This window comes from Equus quagga, chromosome 14, assembly GCF_021613505.1.
Source record: "Equus quagga isolate Etosha38 chromosome 14, UCLA_HA_Equagga_1.0, whole genome shotgun sequence".
NCBI lineage: Eukaryota > Metazoa > Chordata > Mammalia > Perissodactyla > Equidae > Equus > Equus quagga.
In genome coordinates, this window is record NC_060280.1 from 83,179,031 (window position 1) to 83,202,371 (window position 23,341).

The following is a 23,341-nucleotide window of genomic DNA, read 5'->3' on the forward strand; positions in this document are numbered from 1 at the left end:
GTTGGTGTTGTGGAGGGGAGGAGGCAGAAAGCAGGTTGGTATGGATGGAAGTGGTGGAGGGGTGCACATGGGAGTTAGAATTGGTGAGATGAAGGTGGTGGAGGAAAGGAGTCATGTTCGGGGTTATGGCATTGATGGAGGGGAAGCGATACAAATTGGGTTGTTTGACGAAAGTAGTGGTAAAGAGGAAATTGGAGGCAGTGTCGATATGATGAGGGTTATCGAGGGAAGGAGGTGAAATCCTGGGTTGTTGTGATGGTGGTCATGGAGGGGACAGGTAGAGTCACAATTGACAAGATGGTGTCAGTGGACGGGAGTGGTGGGAAGGGAGTTGGTGAGGAGGTGGTGGATGCGAAGGAGGTAGAAGACAGGATTGATGTGTGGAGGTAGTGGAGAGGAGGAGTTGGGGGTTAATAGTGGTGTGATGAAGTGGGAGAGGAACCTCAGTGTTGTTGTGATGGTGTTGGTGGAGGAGAGGAACCCTGTCTCCAATCCTCTTCCCTCTACCACTTCCGCCATAGAAACACTGCCTTTCACCTTCTCTCCACCACCGTCGACACATCAACACTGCCTCTGATCTTCTATTTATGCTATATTATTATCACCTTTTACCTAGAAAGCTCCAACTTGAGACTTGGATCTAGGGTGGAGGAGAGAAATTTAAAAGAAAGTTCTAGACCTTGGGACAAACTGGTAATGTCTGTTTTTAGAAACTGCTCACTTTACTTTATAGAAAAATTTTTAGGAAGCAAAGGAATAAGCTTAATGGGTACATTTAAATTCTAAAATAATTAGGGTATAAGTTACAGCAATAATTGGAGGTGAATAGAGTAAAGAGAGGCATCTATTCTGCATTTTCCAAGGACCTGATTTGATCAGAATCTTAGGCTGAAAATAGTCATCCTTTTTCCAAGATTTTTTTTTCTTTTTTTTTGTGAGGAAGATTGGCACTGAGCTAACATCTGTACCAGTCTTCCTCTCTTTTGTATGTGTGATGCTGTCACAGCACAGCTTGATGAGTAGTGTGTAGGTGGTCTGTGCCCAGGATCTGAACATGTGAACTCCGGTTCTCTGAAGAGGAGCATGCAAACTTAACCACTGGGCCGGCCACTGGGCTGGCCCCTCCAACACTGTTTTTTTAGTCCATGTCCAGTGGACTATTTAACACAAAATGGATTTTAATAAAGCTGATATTATGCCTCTTTCCATTTTTTAAATTATTTTTTAAGTATTCAAATTTCCTCATCTGTTTGTAGAATTAAATATATATACACACAACTGTGAAGCTGAGGTCTAGAATTCAGCTGATTTCCCAAAGCTGATCCTGAAAGTTAAGCTCATTTATGAGAGTTGAGCAGTACCGCTTCACCACTGGGCTAACAATCCAGGGCCTGTGGGAAGAAAGAAACTGATGAGGTAAAAAGGAGAGGACTGAGTTCACCCTGATGTAAATGATGCAAATAAATGATCCTCACAGGAAGAAGCATTAATATCAAACCAAGAATGGTTATTTCCAATATTTAACAAATCTCATATTTTCTTATTCATTTTTATTTTGTTTACTAATTCAACTGAGTCTTTGTCATCTCATTAATGCATTATTTTTAGCTTTGTCATACCATTCCTCTCACTTCTGCATAACAAGAGCAATCCTTTGTTATTTTTCTCAATTTTGCCCTTTTCTGTTTGGTTGACATTAACTTTCCCAAGGTCAGTAGAGATTTCATGCCCACTTCTTCCATAGTTCACGTTTTAGAAAGTCAGAAAAAACATTTTCCCTCCGTCTCCCCTCTCTTTGTAGTCTGAGTGCTGATCTCAGGCAGAGAATCTCCCCAAAGTGAAGAGCTCCCAGTCACCTGAAGACACTGGCACAGCATGGCAGGCGGAGGGCTGCACAGTGTCTGGTGGTTGTCTCCCTGTGTCTCTGTGAGCTGATGACCTGACCCAGATTTAGTGTTGATGTTGTGTTTTCACTGGGCTTATTTCTTTAAGTGTAATCTGCCATAAAATTGTTTTCATGTCTGAGTCAATGTTATTGTAACTATTTTACAATGTTCATTGTCTCCACTTAGCAAAAGACATCGGCAGGTCCATGCTAATCACTGTCTAATCTGATGTCATTTTGGCACTCATACAATGATGCTACAGCATTTACAGGAGTTGGAATTGGTACTAACTCTGGGTCGATGACATTATTAAATATCATATGAGGTTTATTATGTATCTGGATGTTTCATTTTCCCCAACACTCCCCAAAAATAGTATTAGATCTGTCTTAAAATAATAACACAAACATTTACAACAGGACTGATAAAATAATTAATGAAATCAATACTGTCAAAAAGAGAAGCATTAATTACCACTACAGTTGGAGTTGACATAATTCCTCTGACTGAGCTTCAGATGTGTCTCTAAGCTGCATGAATACAAACCAAGTGTGGCAAGGCTCCATTCACTGTGCTGATCTGAGAGGAGAATTCATTCCCACATAGACATCTACTCTCTTTCCCAAGTGTTCAGATCAACAATAAATGAAGATAATTTTGGTAAAGCTGACTGTAATAAAGCACAATAAGATCAAGCATACAAAAAAATCTGAGATATATGATTAAAGAAATCATATGTATAACAGGGAAACCTTCAGGTTGAAATAAAAGTACACAAGACAGTGACTCAAATTCATATGAATAAATAGCACTGGTAAAGATAACTATATAGGTTAATATAAAGACAGTATAAATGTATTTTTCTTCATGATATAAAAAAGGCAATTACATAAAATATTATAAATACATGTTGAACACACAATGTATAAAAATGTAATTTTTGACAGTACCACAATAAATGAGGGGATGGAGTTATACCAAACAAAGTTTTTGTATCCTATGGAAGCTGAGTTTGTATCAATCTGAACAAGATTATTATAAATTAAGATGTTAATAGTAATCCTCAGCACAACCACTAAGAAAATAAATTAAAATTATAAAGTAAAAGAAATGACAAAAGAATTAAAATGGTATGCTAGAAATGTCTATTTAACACACAAAAAGGCAGTAATGGAGGAAATGAGGAACAAAAAAGGAATGTGTGACAAAATCCAACACACTTTCATGATACAAACACTCAGTAAACTAAAAATAAAAGGGGACCTCCTCAATCTGTCACAAGAAATCTGCAAAAAGTTCACAATTAACTTCATATTTAATGGTGAAAGACTGCTTCCCTACTAAGATCAGGAATGAAACAAGGATTTCTGTTCTCATCACTTTCATTCAATATTATGCTGGAAGTTCTAGGGGGTAATTAGGCAAGAAAATGCATCTAGATTGAAAAGGAAGAAATAAAGCTATGTTTATTTGTAGAAAGTATGATCTAACATATAAAAACCCTAAAGAATACACACACACATACAAACACAAAAACTACTTTAGACAATAAACATGTTAAACAAAGATGCTGTATATGAGATAAATATGCAAAAATCACTTGTAGTTTTCTATACACTAGCAATGAACTTTCTGAAAATGAAATGATTCCATTTACAATAGTGTTAAAAAGAAAAAAAACTTAGAAATAAATTTAACCCCAAAGTACAAGACTAGTGCACTGAAAATTATAAAATATTGTCCAAAGAAATTAAAGAAGATCTAATTAAATGGAAGTATATCCCGTTTTCATGGATTGGAAGACTTAATATTGTTAAGATGGCAATATTTCTCAAATTAATGTGCAGACCTGTCATCTCTATCAGAATTTTACTGCCTTTTTTTTTTCCTATTTTACAGAATTGAACAAATTGATTTGAAAACTTTTATGGACATTCAAAGGAGCCCAAATAGCCAGAACAAAAGAAAACACAAAATTAGTGAACACATTTCAACAGTGTAGTACTGACATATAGATGGACATGTAGACCAATGGAATGGAATTGACAGTCCAGAAAAAGATCTATGAATATAGGATCAGCTGCTTTTTGACAAGAGTGCCAAGCATATTCAATAAGGAAAGAATACTTTTTTTCAACAAACAGGGCTGGGACACTAAAAAGTAAAAAGTCAACTTACAGAATGGGAAAAATATTTGCAAATCATGTATCTGGTAAGAGTCTAGTGTCTGGAATATATATAAAGAACTCTTACTACAATAAAAAGACAGCCCAATCAAAAAGATGAACAAAGACTTTGAATAGACATTTCTCCCAGAAGTATACTAATGTCAAGAAGCATATGAAAAGATGCCTCACAACTTTTTTCATTAAGGAAATGCAAATCAATGCCACAATGACATATTTCATCATACCCATTAGAATGCAATTAAAAACATGAAAAGTAAATGTTGGTAAGGATGTTAAGAAATCGAAACCCTCATTCATTATTAGTTGGAATGTAAATATTGCAACACCATAAGTTAACATACAGATTGTCATAGAGTGGATTTCAACCAGTTCTAACATTCTACGATTTTGTTAATACAATAGAAAGAATCAAAATAAAATCCTACACTCACAGTGGCTGCTTGGAGTTGTAAGTTACTGGAGATGAGGCCATCTGTGAATTACTCTATTCAGACTATAGCTATAAAAACAATAGCAACAAACAACAATACTAATAATAACAACAATAGCAACAATAACAATAATAATATTACAATTGCAACAAACACTTAAATATTATTTACTATGTTCCAGATGCTAAGATAAGTACATTACATGTTAACTCATTTTTACCTTATAACAAATTTTTGAAATAATACTGTTTGTCTGAAGTTTACTGTCGAGGAAACTGAGTCATAGTATTAAGCACCCAAGATCACACAGCTAATCACTGGCAGAGCTGGGATTCAAACCCAGATGGATAAACTCCAGAATCTTCTCTCTTAGCCACTGTGCTTCACAATGGACATCTGCACTGTGCTTTAGAATTTGTGAAGGACTGTCACCTACAACACCTCATTTTGTCCTTACAACAACCCTAAAAGGAAACAAAGCAGGAGGTATAAATCTACCTACTTCAGAGAGTTATTAAAAGTGTTAAGTTTCACGAATATACCACCTATGTCTATGTGATGACTATCACTTATATTCACCTACAATGTCTCATTTTATTCTTAAAACAATCTAAGAGCAGAAAAAGCAGTACGTATAAAAATATTGACTTCAGAGAATCATTTTAAGTGCTAAGTTTCATGAATAAATGAAAGTTATGTAGATGCCTGAACTGTAAGAATCCATGAATGCCAACTCCCGCCTAGTCCTTCTTACACAAGATTTGTCACTTCTAACTGATGTAGTCAGGACCTGAGCCCAGTCAGTCTGAAGCAAAACATGTGCTCTCACCCCTCACCACCTTGGCTTTCCAAAATGATAGCAATGCTGCTTTATAGATAGGAAATCAAAGGTCAGAGAGCCTAAAGTCGCTTCTCGAATATGACTTAACTGGTAAGTGGCAGAGATGGTACCTGAACCAAGTACTAACCCCTTTCACCCAAGCCATTCCTCTTTTATAGATGAAGCCACATTGCCTCCCTTGGGACTCTTTGAGGGCACAGCTCCTCTGCAATGGACCTCTCTAGAACTTATGGACTGACCAAGATGGACTGCGTACTCACAAGACAGATCATACCTGAATAGTGTTTTAATCTTAATGGCATGTGGGTGTAGGAGTTTCTGCATCACACGGAAGTAGTGTGTGGATGTCAGTCCCAGTGGTGTTTGACAGGTGGAGAGGGGACATGTCTCCCTCCCCAGGAGTCCCCTATCTGGAGAGAGGGCCCCGAGGAACAGCAAGGAAGAGCTAGGCGATTTCAGCCTGACATCGGCAAATTGCTTGTGCTGGTCCTTGTAACCTCTATCTTACAAACATAACTATTTATCAGCACAAAAGCAAAGGAGCCAGCAGAATATGCAAAAAAGGCAGAGATGACACTGACATGGAAAGAATAACGATGTTATCCTAAGGGCTCTGAAATAAAATACAATCATGAGAAGAAATTTACCCTGAAATCGTATTCCTTAGCTTTGCAGAAAGCCTCTGAACTTCCTGGCCTTCAACAATTTCTTCTCCCGAAAGACTTCTCCCCTGAAGGAGAAAGCATAAAGACCTTTTCTTAATATCTCGTATCTAGGCTGCTCAGAGCAGAGGCCTCAACTGCACCCACTAGGTCCATCTCCACCGAGAAAGCTGTCTTTTCAGCTGCAAACTTGCCAACCATGTTAGGAACCTGAAGACACCTGGCTCCTTTCTGGCCCTTGTGACTTCAGTATGGTCATTTCCATTCAGGGTTGACACACTGACCTGGAAGAAGCAAAGTGCTTTTTATTTGCTTTTCACATCTGAGACACCTCTGGCACATAATCCATGAACCAAAATTGAAAATCTAAACAGTTCATTCTACCTCTTCAAATTTGGGCCCAAGAAAAACTTTCTATCTCCCGCTACTCAAGACCGCCAGCTGTGCCCAAAACGTACAATTCCTCAGCATGGTGCACATGTGCACATTTATGTCTGCCAGGCTGCCAGTGCCATTTTGGAAAGGCTGGGTGACATAAGGGAGAGAGTATATATATATTTTTTTCCTTGAGGAAGATTAGTCCTGAGCTAACATCTTCCAATCCTGCTCTTTTTTCTGAGGAAGACTGGCCCTGAGCTAACATCCCTGACCATCCTCCTCTACTTTATACGTGGGACGCCTACCACAGCATGGCTTGCCAAGCAGTGCCATGTCCCCACCCGGGATCCGGACCGGCGAACCCCGGGCCACCTAAGCGGAACATGAGCACTTAACTGCTGCTCCACCTGGCTGCCCGAAACTGTATGTTTTGATGAAACCGACTAGATTCAGGTACTGACTACAACACTTAGGGGTGATGGGTCTTGTGTGATTGGGGCGAGGGGGACTTGACATTCATGACTTCTCATTTATATTTCAGGCACCAGTATAACTTTCATATACTCATGGAATGTCACATGTGTAACAACCGTCTGAAGTAGATATTTTTATCCGTATTTTACATGTCAGGAAACAGAGGGTTACAGAGGTTAAAATACTCACCTAAAGTCACCAAACTGATAAGTGGCAAAATCATATTCTGATTCTGTGTTTGATATAAAAGTTTCTAAACAAGACCACACTACCTCAACTTAACTTCTCTTAGTCCCAATTCTCTCATCTGTAATTAGAGAGAATAAATTCACAGAGTCGCTGTGACAAATAAGTAAGATAACATAAGTAAAGCACCAAACATGGCTTTTTGCATGTTGGTGCTGTTCTCCTTTCCCCTCAGCTATAGAGATTAAACCAGGAGACAAGCAGCATTTGTGACACATTTGTCAAGTGGGTATAATAATCTATTATTTAAGAATGTATGCATTTATACTCTGACCAGCTCCACAAAGAATGTAATTCAATTTAGTCAATATGTGTGGAGGGACTTCTTATCTCTTAAGTGACATCTTATCCTAAGAGCTGGGGACACAAAGGTCCCTGTCCCATAGGTTCATAGTTCAGTGGTGAGTCACAGAGCTTGTCTTCCCCACCAGGAAGTGGTAGCAGAGCTGGGACACTAAGCTGTCCTCATTCAGCCCCGGCCACCCCAGTCTCATCTAGCAGATACACAGCTTTCCACTTGTCCAGCCTGGACATTGCAACATTGTGTAAATAACGGAGGGCTCTGAGAATAACTCCTGGTTCTCCTAAACCAGCCAGGTACCCTAAGACCCTTATTAGGCATGAGATTCAAAGTAAGCCTTAAATAAGTATCAGTTCTCGTGATAATCACAATAGAGAGCATCTTGCTTGCATCAGAAGACTTCTGTTTCCCATTTTGGCAGTAGTATTGGATCAGGGAATTTCTTACCTTTTAGTTAAAATCCTCTGATTTAAAGCCTTTGACTCCTGTTAATATAATCATTTAAAAGATGTAAAGAAAAAGAAGAAAAAAACAAATGCCATTGGAGTCTGAAGCAGTTAAGTTAAAATGTCGTTAGACTGAGCAGATTCTAACACAGTCCAGCAGGAGTCATGTGATCTGTCCAGGCAGGGGATTGACCCAGTAGACAAACTGGCAGGTCAGTTTCCCCATCAGTAACACCCAAAATGACCAGCTGGGAAGGGAGGGGGATGAAATCCAGGAAAGAATGCTGCTGGGGGAAAGTATCATATATGGCTCAGAATTTGTCTCCTTCTTCTGGATGCACAAGCCCCTTCCTTGGTTCAGCTAGAGTAGTCACCCTCATTCACTGACATCCTTTGGTGTGGGTGGTACCATCATCATCTCTGAGGCAACAGCTGCAGTTAATAAGAACACAGGGGAGCTGAATAGACCTGATTTAAATTCAGCTCTTCTACCTACTAGCTGGTGATATTGGGCTAGTTTCTGGGTCTCCTTGTGGGAATAGTATTGATATATTCACTACATAAGATAATGGATGTAAAGCACAGTGCCTGCTTGGTGTAAACTCTCAAAAATGATAGTTGTTGGTATAGTATTATACTTTCATCATATGTGAATAAACTATGGCTCAGCTGGACAATGGCTGATCCAGGACTGAAACCATCTCTCCTGGGTCAAGGCATTTTCTCTGCACTAGAAGAACACTAGGTGCTCTCAGCAAGGGTCAGCAGAAGGGGGGGTCTCAGAGGCCACAGTGAACCCTCTAACAAAGGTTTGCAGATGGAGACAGGTGATGTCCAAGGCCCTTTGTGAAACCTCTCTTCTGTATGATCACATTAGGAAAATGTGATGAGTGAGTATCCAACCTCTGCAGCTGAAAATCTGGAGACAAAGAACACAGGAATGATATACAGTGGGATAAGGGTGATCTTTAGCCAAGATCTGAGCTGAATTGAAATTTTCTAATAACACCTCAGATTTTCAACAATTTCTTTTTCCTTTTCTCTCACCCCCTGGACACTCTGTCTCCACTCACTTTAGAATTTCACCCAGACTTTAATCGCTAAAATGTCTTAGGTCAGCCATTTTCTGATCTTTTTCCATGGTGAAGGATTTCTCAGAATGAAAGTCCTTGGGGGCAGGAGGAAACTTGAAGTGAGATCCTCACACCTGGAGGCTGACTCAGGGCAGATACCTTGGAGGAAATAGCTCTAGTCAGAAGGATCCTCAATTCTCTCTTGCTCTCTAACTTTCTGTTGTCTCTGGTCACATGGAAGTGCAAGGAACATCATCTCAGGGAGGGAAATAGAGTTCGACCTCTAGCATTGCTGCTTACTAGCTGTGTGATCTTGGGCACACTAATTTATTCCCTAGACCTGTACTGTCCAATGTGGCAGCCAACAGCCCCAAGCAGCTGCTTATATTTACATTAAGTTAAATTAAATTAAAATTTTCATTCCTCAGTTGCACTAGCCTCATTTCAATGGCTTGGTAGTCACACGTGGCTAGTGGCTACTGCATTGGACAATGTACACAGACAATTTCCAGCATCCCAGAAAGTTCTATTGGACAGCACTGCTCTAGACCTTAGTTTCCTCCTCTGCACAAATGAGTACTCCAATTGTTGGAGGGTAAAGAAGTTTTAAATGTCTGCTGTAGAGTAGGTATCCAATAAAATCAGTTTTCTTCTTGTCCCTAAAATTCATCCATGGGATTGTAGTCTCTCCCTGGATTTTGGTAAAACATCTGAGGTGTTTGGGAGCGATTCATTCTGTGTCTTCTGAGCTCCAAGTGATCTTGGTCCCAGGGATAAAAGCCTGTGATTGTACTGGAGAGGAGGAGAGGCTCACTCAATCCTAAACCCCTCTGACACTTGGAGTAGGTACACATATGACCACAATAGCACCAAATAAAGGGTGGTGTATGATGCTATAGCAACCATCATGGTCTTCCTGATCTGGAGACAGTCAACATCTCCCACCTCAGCAATCTTCTCCTCTTTCAGCAGAGATATTTCAATGATTTTCCAAAGAAAATAATAATTTCCCCAACCCTTTTCCACTTTACTGAAGAAGAATAGCCCCCTTATCGAAGGGCACGCTTTTCTCCTGAAAGTGAAGGGAGAGACGGTTTTCTCCTGAGATGTCAGGGAGCTGCCTAAGTCAGACCGCTGGAGAAAGCTAAGCTGCCCCTGGCAGTGTCCCATGCAGATCCCAGCAATAACAGTTGCCTGAAAGTGCTCATTCATGGCTTAGGCAGATGAGTCCTTCTTTCCCCACCCTTGATAAAGAAAATAATCAGGAAGAAGAAGGAACTGGGCTCCCAGAGGGCCTCCATAGGATTATGGGGCAACTTAGCCAAGTTCACTCTGAGCCCAGCCATCTCACACTTCTGACTTATTGAACAGGAGCCCCTGTTATCTCTTGGCAAAGTATCCAAACATGGTAAGGTGCTCTGTCCCATTCAGGAAAATGGCCCAGAAGAAAGTGAGGAGACAACCTCCCCGCTTCCCGTGAAATGCCCTCCTGCTCTGCCACCTCTGACCTCCTCACAATTCCACTTCTCATTTCTTAGCCCAAGTGATTGAAATCAGTAAAAATATATTTTTTGAAAGTTCTCCCATATCTTCAAAGACACCACTGGCTGGGCAAGTGTGTATCTGCCCGAATGTATTTGTAATTCACATCAGAACCAAACACCACTTGAGAAACTCCAAGCAAAACCAATATCCAATGGCATAAATGAGACGAGAGAAATACAGTCATGGCTGAACTTGTCTCACTGATGTTGCCTTTTTGTGGCATTCCTTTATCTCTGAGACATCTACTCAGGGCATGTGTCCATGTGTGTGAGCCCTGTGCCCATGTGTGCTTGCTGCTGCATGGCTGAGAACCATTCTTGGCTCCTCTCCAAGGTTTCCATGGCTGCACATATGGCACATTTGGAAAGGACCGTAGACACCCCAACATCATGGAATCTGACTCTGCCTTTCTTGATAAATCTGTACCTGTCTCAGTGTCTGGGCATGGGAATGAATGAGTGCGTGAGTGAGTCAGTGAACAAATACCCCACAGAAGTGAGGGGCAGCAGGACAGAAGGAGGAAGTAATCAGCAAGTAAGGAGAGGGGAGCGATACTGGTCCTGATGACTGTAGGAGACACCTGCACTTTCCCCCTATTCAGGTTCCCCCCTAGCTTCCTCCTGGAACAGAGAATTGATGAACTGGTGGCCCACACAGTTTCTTCATTGCTGTAACCACTCTTTCCCTCGGCCCACACCTATGACTAGCAGTTGAACAGTGTTTTAGATTTAGAAAAAGCTCTCCCATATTTCATCTTACTGCACCCTAATAGCAGCCAGCATCATGTGCCATTCATCCCTGGCTCCTTCTATGACACAGCCAACTCCCTCTCTTTCTGTTATGTTGGCTTGCTGTCCCATGCTAGTCCTCTTTGTGTTGGGTCACCCCAGGGCTCTATCTCCCTCCCTCCTCCTTCTCATTCCCCCCTCTTATCTGGGTGTGCACATCAGATAAATGGCTTTAAAGACTGTACACTGGGTGACTGCCACATCTGTGTCATTAGCCCTGACTTCTCCCCTTAACTTGAAATTCTTAGATGCACATGCCTCTGCTTTATCTCCATACAGGTATGCACAGGCATATAAAACTGAACATAGCCAAGCAGAAATGTTGATCACTCCCCTGAAGTCTGCCCTTCCCTGGGTCTTTCTCATCTCTGTGAAAGAACTAGGAGTCAGAAAAAGCTAGAAGTATCTCAGACTAAAATTTTAGGCGTCAGCTTTGAGCCCTCACTTTCCCTCATAGCCCACATTAGGTTCATCATAGACTCTCTTCACCCTTTCTCTAAAATGCATCTTGAATCCATCCATTTTCCCATCTATATCACTACTAGTCAAGTGAATCCACCATTGTTTCTGGCCTAGATGACCAGCCCCTAACACTCTTTGGCCAGTTCCTAATAAATCCTTTATCACTCAGTGGCAGAACAATCTTTTTAAAGTGTCACCACAGCACTTCACAGGTTACAAGCTTCAAAGGCATTCCCCACAGGGTGCCACGTAAAGTTCTCTATGGCCCACTCTCAACTCATCTCCTGACCCCTCACTCTGTTGCAGCCAGTCTGGCCTTCTTGATGCTTTTGGACTTTTCAAACTGCATCTGGTCTCAGAAACTTACCCTGGCTGTTCCTCTGCCTCGAGTCCTCTCCCTTACTGCCTCAAGGTTCATCCGCCCCATTGCTTGGGCTTCGGCTGAGATATGCCTTCCCAACAATGCAACTTAGAAGGTGCATCTCACCTTCCCATTTGCTTTATGTTTTTTAGTGTGTGGTTAATTTTTATAGCACTTGTCATTATCTCAAATTATCTTATTTGTTGAATTGCTTACTGCCATAGAGTTAATTGTGTCCCCTCAAAATTCGTAGGTTGAAGGCTGCTGGCCCAGCCCGGTGGCGCAGGGGTTAAGTTTGCAGATTCCGCTTCGGCAGCCTGGGGTTCGCCAGTTCAGATCCCTGGTGCAGACATGGCACCACTTGACAAGCCATGCTGTGGTAGGAATTCCACATATAAAGTAGAGGAAGATGGGCATGGATGTTAGCTCAGGGCCAGGCTTCCTCAGCGAAAAGAGGAGGATTGGCAGAAGATATTAGCTCAGATCTAATCTTCAGCAAAAAAAAAAAAAAAAAAAAAAAATTCATAGGTTAAAGACCTAATCCTCCATATTTGAAGACAGGACTTTTAGATGGCAGTTATGATTTAATGAGGTCATAAGGGTGGGGTCCTAATCTGACTGGATTGGTGAGATAAGAAGAGGAAGAAAGAGAGATCTTTCTCTGTCCCCACACACACATGAGCACCAAGGAAAGGCCTATGAGACATATTGAGAAATGGCTGTAAGCCAGGAAGAAGGCTCTCCCCGGGAAATGAACTGGCCAGACCTTGATCTTGAACTTCCAGCTTCCAGAGCTGTGAGAAACAGACGTCTGTTGTTTAAGCCTCCAGTCTATGGTATTTTATTATGGCTGCCCGAGCAGATCAGTACACTTATGTATTTATTCTCTATTTCCTCACCACTAGAACATAAGCAACATGAGATCAGGGACTCTGAATGCTCAGCTCTAAATCCCAGTGTCTTGCACGGTGCCTAGTACAGAGTTGATGCTCAGCAAATGTTTGTTGAATGAGTGAAATAATGACTGAATGGACAGTGCAGTGGCTATTTTTGACCTACTTATTTATTTATTTATCTTTTTTTTGGTGAGGAAAGTTGTCACTGAGCTAACATCTGTGCCAATCTTCTACTATTTTGTATGTGGGACTCCACCAGAGCATGGCTTGATGAGCAGTGTGTAGGTCCATCTCCAGAATACAAACCCTCTGAACCCCAGGCTGCTGAAGCAGAGCAACCGAACTCAGCCACTACACCACTGGGCTGGCCCCGATCCACTCATTTTTAAGATAAGAAATCTAAGTACAAATCAGCTGGTAAATAACAGGTCTGGGCTCAAATCCAGAATCTCTGACTCCTAGTCTAGTGCACAGATCACTTCCTCTAATAAGAGCAATGGCATAAATGCAAATTCAAACTGTGGTTATAAGGTATGAACCACTTTGTTAGTTTATTTGATCCTTAGAGCTCTAAGGTAGCCAGGGGATTATGATTTAATTTAAACAATAAAGAAATATAGGCTCTCAGCTGTTCTGATGTTGCCAAGACTCTCCTCAAGTTACTGCCACCCGACCTCAGTCTTCCATGGCCTGTGGCCACTCTGAGCTGCTCCAGCAGTTAGGAGCTGAGTGAAACAGAGCCTGTGGGTCAGGAGGGTACAGGGAGGTGGGATCTGCCCACCCACTTAAAATATGATGAAATTTGGAGGCCAGGCAAGCAGAGGGTGAGGTGCTTGTCCTGCAGGGCAGCAGGCCATGGCTTTTGAGCTGCCCCTGGCGTGGAGGACAGAGCTATGGGAGGACCAGGAGCCTGGATTCCAGGGCCCACCTGTGACCACTGCAAACCCCAGCCTCCTTGGACCTTGGCTTTTCAATCTCTGAAGTGAGGCCCAATCCCATTTCCCTGCCCTGGGCCACTGACCTGTCCTCCTCCTCCTCCCCATCTCCCTGCAGGGACAACCGGAAGGCTGCTCTGGACCTGTGCCCAGCCCCCTGGGAACATAGCCTGCCCTGGCTGCTGACCTGGGTGAGGGAGACAGACCCGTAGGAGCAGAGAGATTGCCCACAGCTGCTGCTTCTACTCTCCGCAATGACAGACCTGCTCTGGGAGGTTGTATCTGGACTTCTACTCCCAGGAGCCCCTCTTTCTATAGACACAGTTGATCCTCAGAATTTAAAGCCTTAAATCCCGCCTCTTCAAAGCTAGTTTTTCCATGAACCCTACCCCCACCCCACCCCGGCACAACTCTAGGGAAAATGTCTTGCAGGATCTGAAACTGCAGAATGGCGTGCCCTGAGGAGGAGGACAGCAGACCTGCATGATGTGTGCCATGCGGGAGATGTAGGAGACTTGCTGCCTCCTCCTAGGCTGCGTGAAGCAGCGTGCAGAAGCCTCTGGACTTTGTCATAGATGCCAGATCTGTAGGCTGAGGGGTCGTTACTAGGTGGAGAGGGTTATGTTATGTTGAAGCCCTCACCCCCAGGACCTGAGAATGTGACTGCATTAGAGACAGGGCCTTTAAAGAGGTAATTAAGTTAAAAATGAGGCCCTTAGGATGGGCCCCAATCCAATCTGACAGGTGTCCTTATAAGGAGAGGAAATTCGGACACAATAAATCCCAAGGATGTGCACACACAGAGGCAAGACCTTGAGGACACAGCAGGAAGGTGGTCTGCAAGCAAAGGAGAGGCCTCAGGAGAAACCAAAACTGTGATACTTCAGTTGGGGTTCCAGCCTCCAGAACTGTGAGAAAATAAATTTCTGTTGTTTAAGCCCCCTACTCTGTGATCCCTTTTTATAGCAGCCCTATAAGACTAATAAAACATTCTCAAGGGGAAAAATGTCCAGAATCTTCAGATGATCTCCATTTCCACGCAGGAAAGAACAGAAGTCACAGTGTGGCTTTGCAGCATGCACGAGGGTTAGCTGAGATCCCTAGTACTTCATTTGGGACCACCTGTGAGCTTTATAACATTAGATCCATGGGCCTCACCTGGGGTGAGGTGAAACATAGGTACTAATCTCAAAGAAAGAAAAAAAAAGAAAAAGAAAAGAAATCCTTAAGTGATTCTGCTAAAATTGAAAAGCACTGGAGGATCATTGGGACAACTGATCAATTCAGAGGATACTAGTCAAGGTGAAGAACATAAGTCCTGTGTGGTGAGGGATCCTGCAGGGGTGAGGGGAGTCTGAGCTGCCTGCTAGATGGTTGTATCTAATGGAGAGAATGCCCAGGCTGCACACTGCACTCAGCTCCTACTACCCACGAAGCTGCCCGTGCCTGAAGTCCCCAGAGTGGCTTTCAAAGCCTCCAGTGAAAGCAAAAGCTAGCTCTCCAACCTCAGCCCTGACCCCTGCTCTTGGAAACCTTTGTTTAAGCAGCACTGGCTTCTCCTAAAGCTGAGCAGGTTCATGCTCTCCTTCTTTCCCCGACATTCAGGTCTCAGAGTCCCTGAGCCCCACTCCACCGCTGAGACAGCCCTCAGCTTGCCCAGCGCCACACCAACACCAGCTCCTCCTACCTGCTTCTCCAGTAGATCTGTGCTTAGTCTTGACAGGGCACTACTCACTGCTTTAGGACAAGTCTTCATCCAGAGGCCTTGAAAATTATGCCTGAGGGAAAATCTCATGTGCTACCAGATTATTCATGAATACAACCCAGGGAAAAAGAATGAAGGAACAGAAGTGCAGTGAGACAGGAAAAGGGTGGGCAGGGTTGGGTGCAGTGAGACAGGAAAGGGGTGGACAGATGGGTGCAGTGAGACAGGAAAGGATGGGCAGGCTTTGGTGCATGAGACAGGAAAGGGATTGGCAGGGTTGGGTGCAGTAAGACACGAAAGGGGTGGGCAGGGTTGGGTGCAGTGACATAGGAAAGGGGTGGGCAGGCTTGGGTGCATGAGACAGGAAAGGGATTGGCAGGGTTGGGTGCAGTGATATGGGAAATGGGTGGGCATGGTTGGGTGCAGTGAGACAGAAAAGGGTTGGGCAAGGTTGGATGCAGTGAGACAGGAAAGGGGTGAGCAGGGTTGGGTGCAGTGAGATGGGAAATGGGTGGGCAGGCTTGGGTGCATGAGACAGGAAAGGGGTGGGCAGGGTTTGGTGCAGTGAGATGTGGAATGGTTGGGCGGGCTTGGGTACAGTGAGACAGGACGGGGTGGACAGGGTTGAGTGCAGTGTGACGGGAAAGAGGTAGGCAGTGTGGGGTGAGTTAGACAGGAACAGGGTGGGCAGGCTTGGGTGCAGTGATACAGGAAAGGGGTGGGCTGGATTGGGTACAATGTGACAGGAAAGGAGTGGGCACTTTTGGGTGCAGTGAGACAGGAAAGGGGTGGACAGGATGGGGTGCAGTGAGTCAGGAATGGGGTGTGCAGGCTTCCATGCAGTAGTTTGTCAGCTACTGCTTGGTGGTAAGTTTCATTGATGTGAATTTCTACATGTGAGGATAGTTGACCAGAAAAGGAGAAGATCCCAATTGCTGACCCCCTCTTGTTCCCTGTCTCCTGCTGGCCAACACCTTTCTCAGGGGCATTAGCTGCTGCCTGCACTATGGAGCACATCACCCTGCCATTCCAGGCCACACAAGAGAAAACCAAGCCCCGTGGAGCCAGCCCACCAACTCACCAGTTGTGCTGTGCACAGGCTTCTTGTCTATGGACCAGCTGCAGCCTGGCTCCAGGTTCTAAGGAAAGCACAGGGAAAAAAAAAAGGAAAAAGGAAAGCTATGTTGGCCCTGGTCAGGGGCCAGGGAGAGCTTGGACCTGAAGAGTGGGCACCAAACTGAGTAGACCACTGGTTGGCACTTATCTATTTCTTCTGCACCTTGTTTACAACTAGACTAGGAGATAAGCAAGTAGAATTGCAGAACCTTCTCTCAGACTTATTTTGTGTCCCTAACAAGTTCCTCCAACCCCAGCACCAAGCAAAGAAAAGGATAGTAAAGTGTGTGCAAGGGGCTGAGTTACGAGTTGTTTAAACACTATCTACTTTCATCCTCATAACAACCCTGCGAGGTAGGATCATTATTCCTACAGCATGAAAGAGCTACTTGCCCCAGATTATGCCACTAGGATTTTCAGTCTCCAAGGGCCGACTCTCTCTCTGTCTCTGTCTCACATATACACACACATATGCACACACACATGCCTTTGCAAGTGCTGGAAATTCTTTTGAACTAAAATATAAATCTTTGCTAAACCAACCTAAAATTTCAAGAGCCTGCATTTTGCTTCAACAGGCTCCTTAATTTACTGAGCCCTTGTGCCCAGGAATGTCCTGCGTTGTCTGGGAAGGATTAGAAATTAGCAAGTAGAAAGCTATCTGATTAATACAGCTGCTTAGACTGGGGTCAGAGGAGGGAGGTCCTTAGGATGAATACTGGAGAGGAGAAAGAACGGCCTGGAGGGTGTGTGACAGGCACTGGAGTGTTGTCTCAAGGCCCTGAGATGTGGGCAGTCATTTAGGGAAAAGGATCTATTAAAGGTAGTAAGGAACTTGGAGTTTGAGAGGAGACAGGCCAAGACCAATCCATTTATGGGAAAAATTACGTTTCAGAGTAACCCTATGTAAAGGACAAATATGTCAGTTTTTTATTTCCCACCCTTTGCACTTGATGTAGCCCTAAAACCCTCAGTTCTCAAGTCACTTTCTGTCTCTCAGCTGACCTCCTCTGATTCTCTCTAAATACCTCTCTGCACACAGTGGCTCTTAATGTTGTTTCCTAGTTCCCCCTCTCCTGTGCCCCTTGAAGCCCACCCCTCACCCCACTGTCTCTCTTGGCACCACCCCTCTCTCCTGTCTGTGCCCTGGAAACTGGGACCTGAGGCCCATAGGTTGAGGATGTCTCTCTCATGGAAACGGGCCTCAGGGAGGAGTCCCAGGTTCAGGAGCCTCCTCTTTCCCAGCCCTTGTCTCCTGGGTCCCAATGTCCTGCCTGACCACGAGTCTGAGGGACCCCTCACAGTGGCCTGTGTCTGCCTGGGCCGGCCACTGCCAGGGCTCTCTGCAGACAACCCTCTGTGGCAGCTCAGAGCTGCAGCAGGCTGGCCTGGAGGACTCAGGCAGACTCACGCCTACAGTGCCTCAGGGCCCTGCAAGGACAGCTCTGATCTCATGTCCCCTTCCCCCCAGATGTGTCTTGTAACACTGGGGAATTACTCATCCAGCACATTCAGGATTGTTACACTTAGCAGGACTGAAAGTCTCATTTGTACAGATAAGGCATGATTGTTTAGCTGTGTGCATGGTCTTTAATTTGAACAAATAGTCTTAGCTACACAGCAAAATAAAATTGATGATTCACTGACAGCTAATAGCTTCCAAGAAACAACAGGTATACTTAAAATGAAGACATACTTCATGTTCTTTTTCTTGAAAAACATTTCTAACTGATTAAATAATACATTAGAATGATTAGGTTGTGAGTTCCCAATGTGCTCTTAAGAATTTATGAAGCAATCTGTCCTCCGAGCTGCCGAGGGAGGAGCCGAAATTACGGTGAAGTTAAGAGAGAAGTAGGCAGAGGATTTTAGCTCCCAAGGGCTCCTGGTGGTCCAAAGAGGGAGAGCCCAAGCCAGTTTCCAGGACTGGGAAGCAGGGCCTGCAGTGAAGGTGGACTGTGGACTTGGCCTAGACTTCCAGGAGGCTCTCACCCCCACCCCAGGGCTGGAGTAGGGCACACAGCCCCAAGAGACTGAGGCCAACAGAGCCTTGTGCCCAGGGCCTGGACTGCATCAATGAAGTCTGCCCTGATGAAAAGATGCAGTAGATGATCTCAGGAGCCCCTGCAAGAACACAGACATGTGTGTGTGTCTGAGCAGGGTAGGTGGGTGTGGGGGAAGGCAGCCTGGGACACAGGGACTCCATTGAAGGCTTAAGTTAAATTAATGCCACTATCCCCAAATCCCCCCAAAATGACTTCAGGTCATTATCTTCTCTGACAATATGATTCCATCCTTGTAATAAAGTTGAGGATTTGGAGAGGGGCATGGTAGGAAAGTGCAGAATCAGGAAATCTGAGCTATCAAAAAAGTACTCTGCTCCCCATCAGGGCACTGTATGTGCTGTGGTTGTTGTGGGTCAGCACACCACACTGCCTTTTATTGTCCTGCTATTTTGTATCTCAACACTCGAAAAGCTCTGAGATCCTACCTACAGCCTCCTCTGACCCACACCAACCACCTTACCCTCCTCTCTGTCTGCTCTGGGAGAAGTGGCTCAACTTCACACTAATGGAGCCAAAGTTAGTACAGGATAACATCTTAAAACAGAGTATAATATCCAAAACCTAATGTGCTTCCATATGAAAGAAAGATGGGGCTGGAGTGGGGACAGTGCACATATGACCAAGAAGTGAGAGTTTGTTAGATGCCAGGAACAGGAATGGATATTTTGCATGCAGTGTCTCCTAAATTAGGAAACTGGTGCTAGTTCTAGAATTGTTACTGCCTGGTGTGTGACCTTGGGCAAGTCATGTTTCCACTCTGGGATGTGTCTGCCTCATCTGAAACCTAGAAGACCTCCGAGAGTCCCTCCATTCCTGAAAGTCAACACTGAGCTGCCATTTTGGATGATGAACTCTCTGAATAACATCCCCTCATCACTGGAGATGATTAAGAATCAGGTTACTAGAGCAGGAAGGGACTTTAGGGGCTCCTAGTGCTGTGTTCCCAAAATTTGGCCTTACAGAAAACCCAGAATCTCCAGGATTGTTGAAATAAATTCAGATTCCTAGGCCAGTACCAGTGTGCTAAACTATCATTTTCCAGCATAAGGCTGGCAAGTGTTTGCCAACAACAACCCAGGTGATTCTGTTGCCCTCAGCTCACTGTCTATCCATGGACCCATATTTGAGAATCACTGATCCAGCCCAGGTTCTTCACAATAGAGATGAGAAGGCAGGGACTCCTTCAAGAACCTGGTTTTACAAATTGCAGCAGAAATACTCCCACCCCACCCTGCTGCCACCCAGCAACTTTCACTATCAGTTCTACCCACTAGAGAGCTTTCTCCGGGGCAGGGTGTCCTGGTCACTCTGCTGTCTTCACAAATCTCCAGGCAGAAGCTCATTGTAGCATTTGCTCAGAATGCTTTGATAATTTTGTTCTGATGTAGTTGTGACTCACTAAAGGTTGGAACTCAGTGCTAGCCTCACTTTGGTGCTGGGGAAGCCTGCGATGGAGACTGGTGGGTGCGACATCCGAGTTCCTCCTTTCCATTCGCTCTGCTCACTTTAGGCAAAGGATCTCCTTCAAAAGACAAATATAGTCATTTTCATATTATATTATACTATAAACATTTTTATATTGTAACAAATGTAACTCTTTTGCTCAGAACCCTTTAATGGTAATTGATCTATTTTTCTTAGGATTAAAAACAACCAACAACTCTGTAACAGAGCTGACATACCCTCACTTGATCTGTCCCTCTTCACCTAGGAAGTAGTCATTCTCTCACACAGGGCCTTTTCACTTGATGTTTTCTTTGCCTAAAATTCTGCTACCCTGGGTGTTCACTTGGTTGGTTTCTTTCCTCATTCACTTCTGAGTTCAATGTTGCCTCCTCAGAGATTTGTCCTTGATCACAGCCCTAGTCACTAATGTGTTTATGCCACCACTGTGCTTTAGTTTGCTCATTACTCTTCCCACTATCTGAAATCCCCTCTCTCACTCACACACACACACACACACACATACATATTGTTGTGGTGGTGGTGATGTTATCCACCCCCAATTGGTGAGTTCCACGAGGACAGGAACTTTGTCAAGCCTATGTCCCCAGAACCCAGAACCAGGTACATTGCTGGTCCTCAATAAAGAATAACAAGAATAAACCAAGGCTCTAGTATAGTCCAGGAGCACAAAGATTAATTCAGTGTGTCATTGAGGCTTTTGAAATCTTGTGGGGAAGACACTTCCATAAACAGTAGACTGTCCAGTCACGTTATAAGTGATTCAACAGAGGGATGAAAGCTACTATGTGGGAAAGTGGGTGGGGCATCTGCAGGGGTGTCAAGGAAGACTTTATGCAAGAAGGACAGTCAAGCTCATCTTCAAGGGTGAGTTGGAATTCACCAGATGGAGGATGAAGGCAGACGTTTCAGGTAGGGAGAAGAAAAAGTGATAACTGTACAGATTTGAAGATACATGACTTAACAGAAAAATAAGGTACAGACTGATAAAGGTGAAAGTAATGTTGGGCAAAAAATTTGGGGATAAAAGAACATAAGTGTCCTGGGCTGAGTTTAGAAAGCTCTGTGTTCTCTTAAGATATTCAAAGTGATTCTGAAGGCACTGAGGACCCAGCAAAAAGCCCAACATATAGATTAAATTACTTTTTTAATTTGTTTTGCTGTTGAGTTTTCTTTAATTAGAGGAATGATTTTATTTTAGAAAGATTATAATGGTAGTTATGTGAAGAATGGAGATGAGGGAGGTGAGACCAAAGGCAGAAGGTGTCTAAAAGGGAATTACAATAGTTCAAGTGAGAATTGGCAAAGAGTGTGTGAATAAAACAAATTGGACAGAGTTAATAATTTATCAGTAAAATTTGACAGAATAGGGTGAATTAGTCAGGATTCACCAGAGAAACAGAAAGAATAGGCTGGAGAGATAAAGAGACAGAGTGATAGATATAGAGAGAGAGATAGAGATGGACAGAGAGAGAGAGAGAGATGTAAAGAGACTTATTATAAGCAATTGGCTCAGGCAATTATAGAGGGTGAGAAGTCCCATGATCTACCATCTACAATCTAAAGACCCAGGAGAGCTGGTGATGTAGTTCCAGTCTGAATCCTAAGTCCTAAGGAACAGGAGAGCCAATGGTGTAAAACTGATGTTTTAAATGAGACCTTTACATGTCTTACATGTTGTAACACATGAAAACACACGATGTTTTACATGAGAAAACTGAAGTCTCATTTCATGCCATCAGCTAGAGAGTGAATTCCCTTTTCCTCTACCTTTTTGTTCTGTTCAGACCCTCAATGGATTAGAGGATACCCACCCACATTAGGGAAAGCAATCTGCCTTCCCCAATCTACTGATTCTAATGCCAATCTCATCTGGAAACACCCTCACAGACACACCCACAAATAGTGTTTAATCAAATATCTGGGAACCCTATGACCCAGTCAAGTTGACACATAAAACGAAACATCATACATGGTGACCTGTTCTTAAATCCAAACTGAATTTCTATCGAGCTCCTAAATGTCACACTTTTGGTTGAACCTGAATCTTCAGCAGGTCAAATGCTTGTCCTGTGTTCACTTCTCACTGGAGCAGGACACACAGGTAAAAAGCTCTTGGCATCAAAATTTGCCATACGTTTGAGGAAGATATTAAGTTAGCTCAGAATTGTTATCTCTAGGCCAAGGTTTAACCTTTTCAGAGACAAGAACTTTTGAGTTTATGTGGAACTACTTCTGGACAGCAAAAGGTAAATTTTTAATGTCTCAAGCACAGGAAGGAGGAAGCGACTGAATTCAGAGATGGTCTCTCTGGTTGTAACACCGACAATGACAAGCTCTGCCTCATCTGTACCTTTTACTCCCTCTTTACAGAATTGCAAAGTGCCTTGGCTGCCTTACTTCCAAGAACCACCTGTGATTTATCTGAATAAGGGCATCTTGGAAGAGGTGGGGGAGAGAGGGCACAGTAATATTTATTGAATGCTTAGTATGTGCAGGATACAACCCTACAACCTTATCATCATTCTGTTTTTTGGGATGAGGAAACTGAGGTTCAGAGAGATGAAGGCATTTGCACAACTGGTACATAGGGCACATGAGCCAGACTGGGTGTAGAGAACTGTGTAGGCCCTGAGTTCAGAATTTATAAGAATTTTTTAGGGTATTAGTGCTTTTTTGTTATCTTTTTACTTTGAAATAATTTCAAATTTAGTAAAATTTGCAAGAATTATACAAAGTAATTTATGCTTCTAACAGGATTCCCCAAATGTTAGCATCTTACTACATTTACCTTCCTGTATGCATATTCCCTTCCTGCATATGTATACAGATAGACATACTTTTAATTAACTACTTTTTTCATAATAACAATTCATCCTTGTAGAAAAAAATAGAAAGAGAAAAAGAAAAAATTGACAAATGACTACCAGTTTCCTGTATGCCCTTTCAGGGGTAATCTGTATATAAATGTATATGCCCCTTGTTTACAAATAGGGACACATTACAGACACTGCTTTGTACCTTTACTTTGACACTTGGAAAAATAGCTTTGGGACAACTTCCCACCTAAATACAT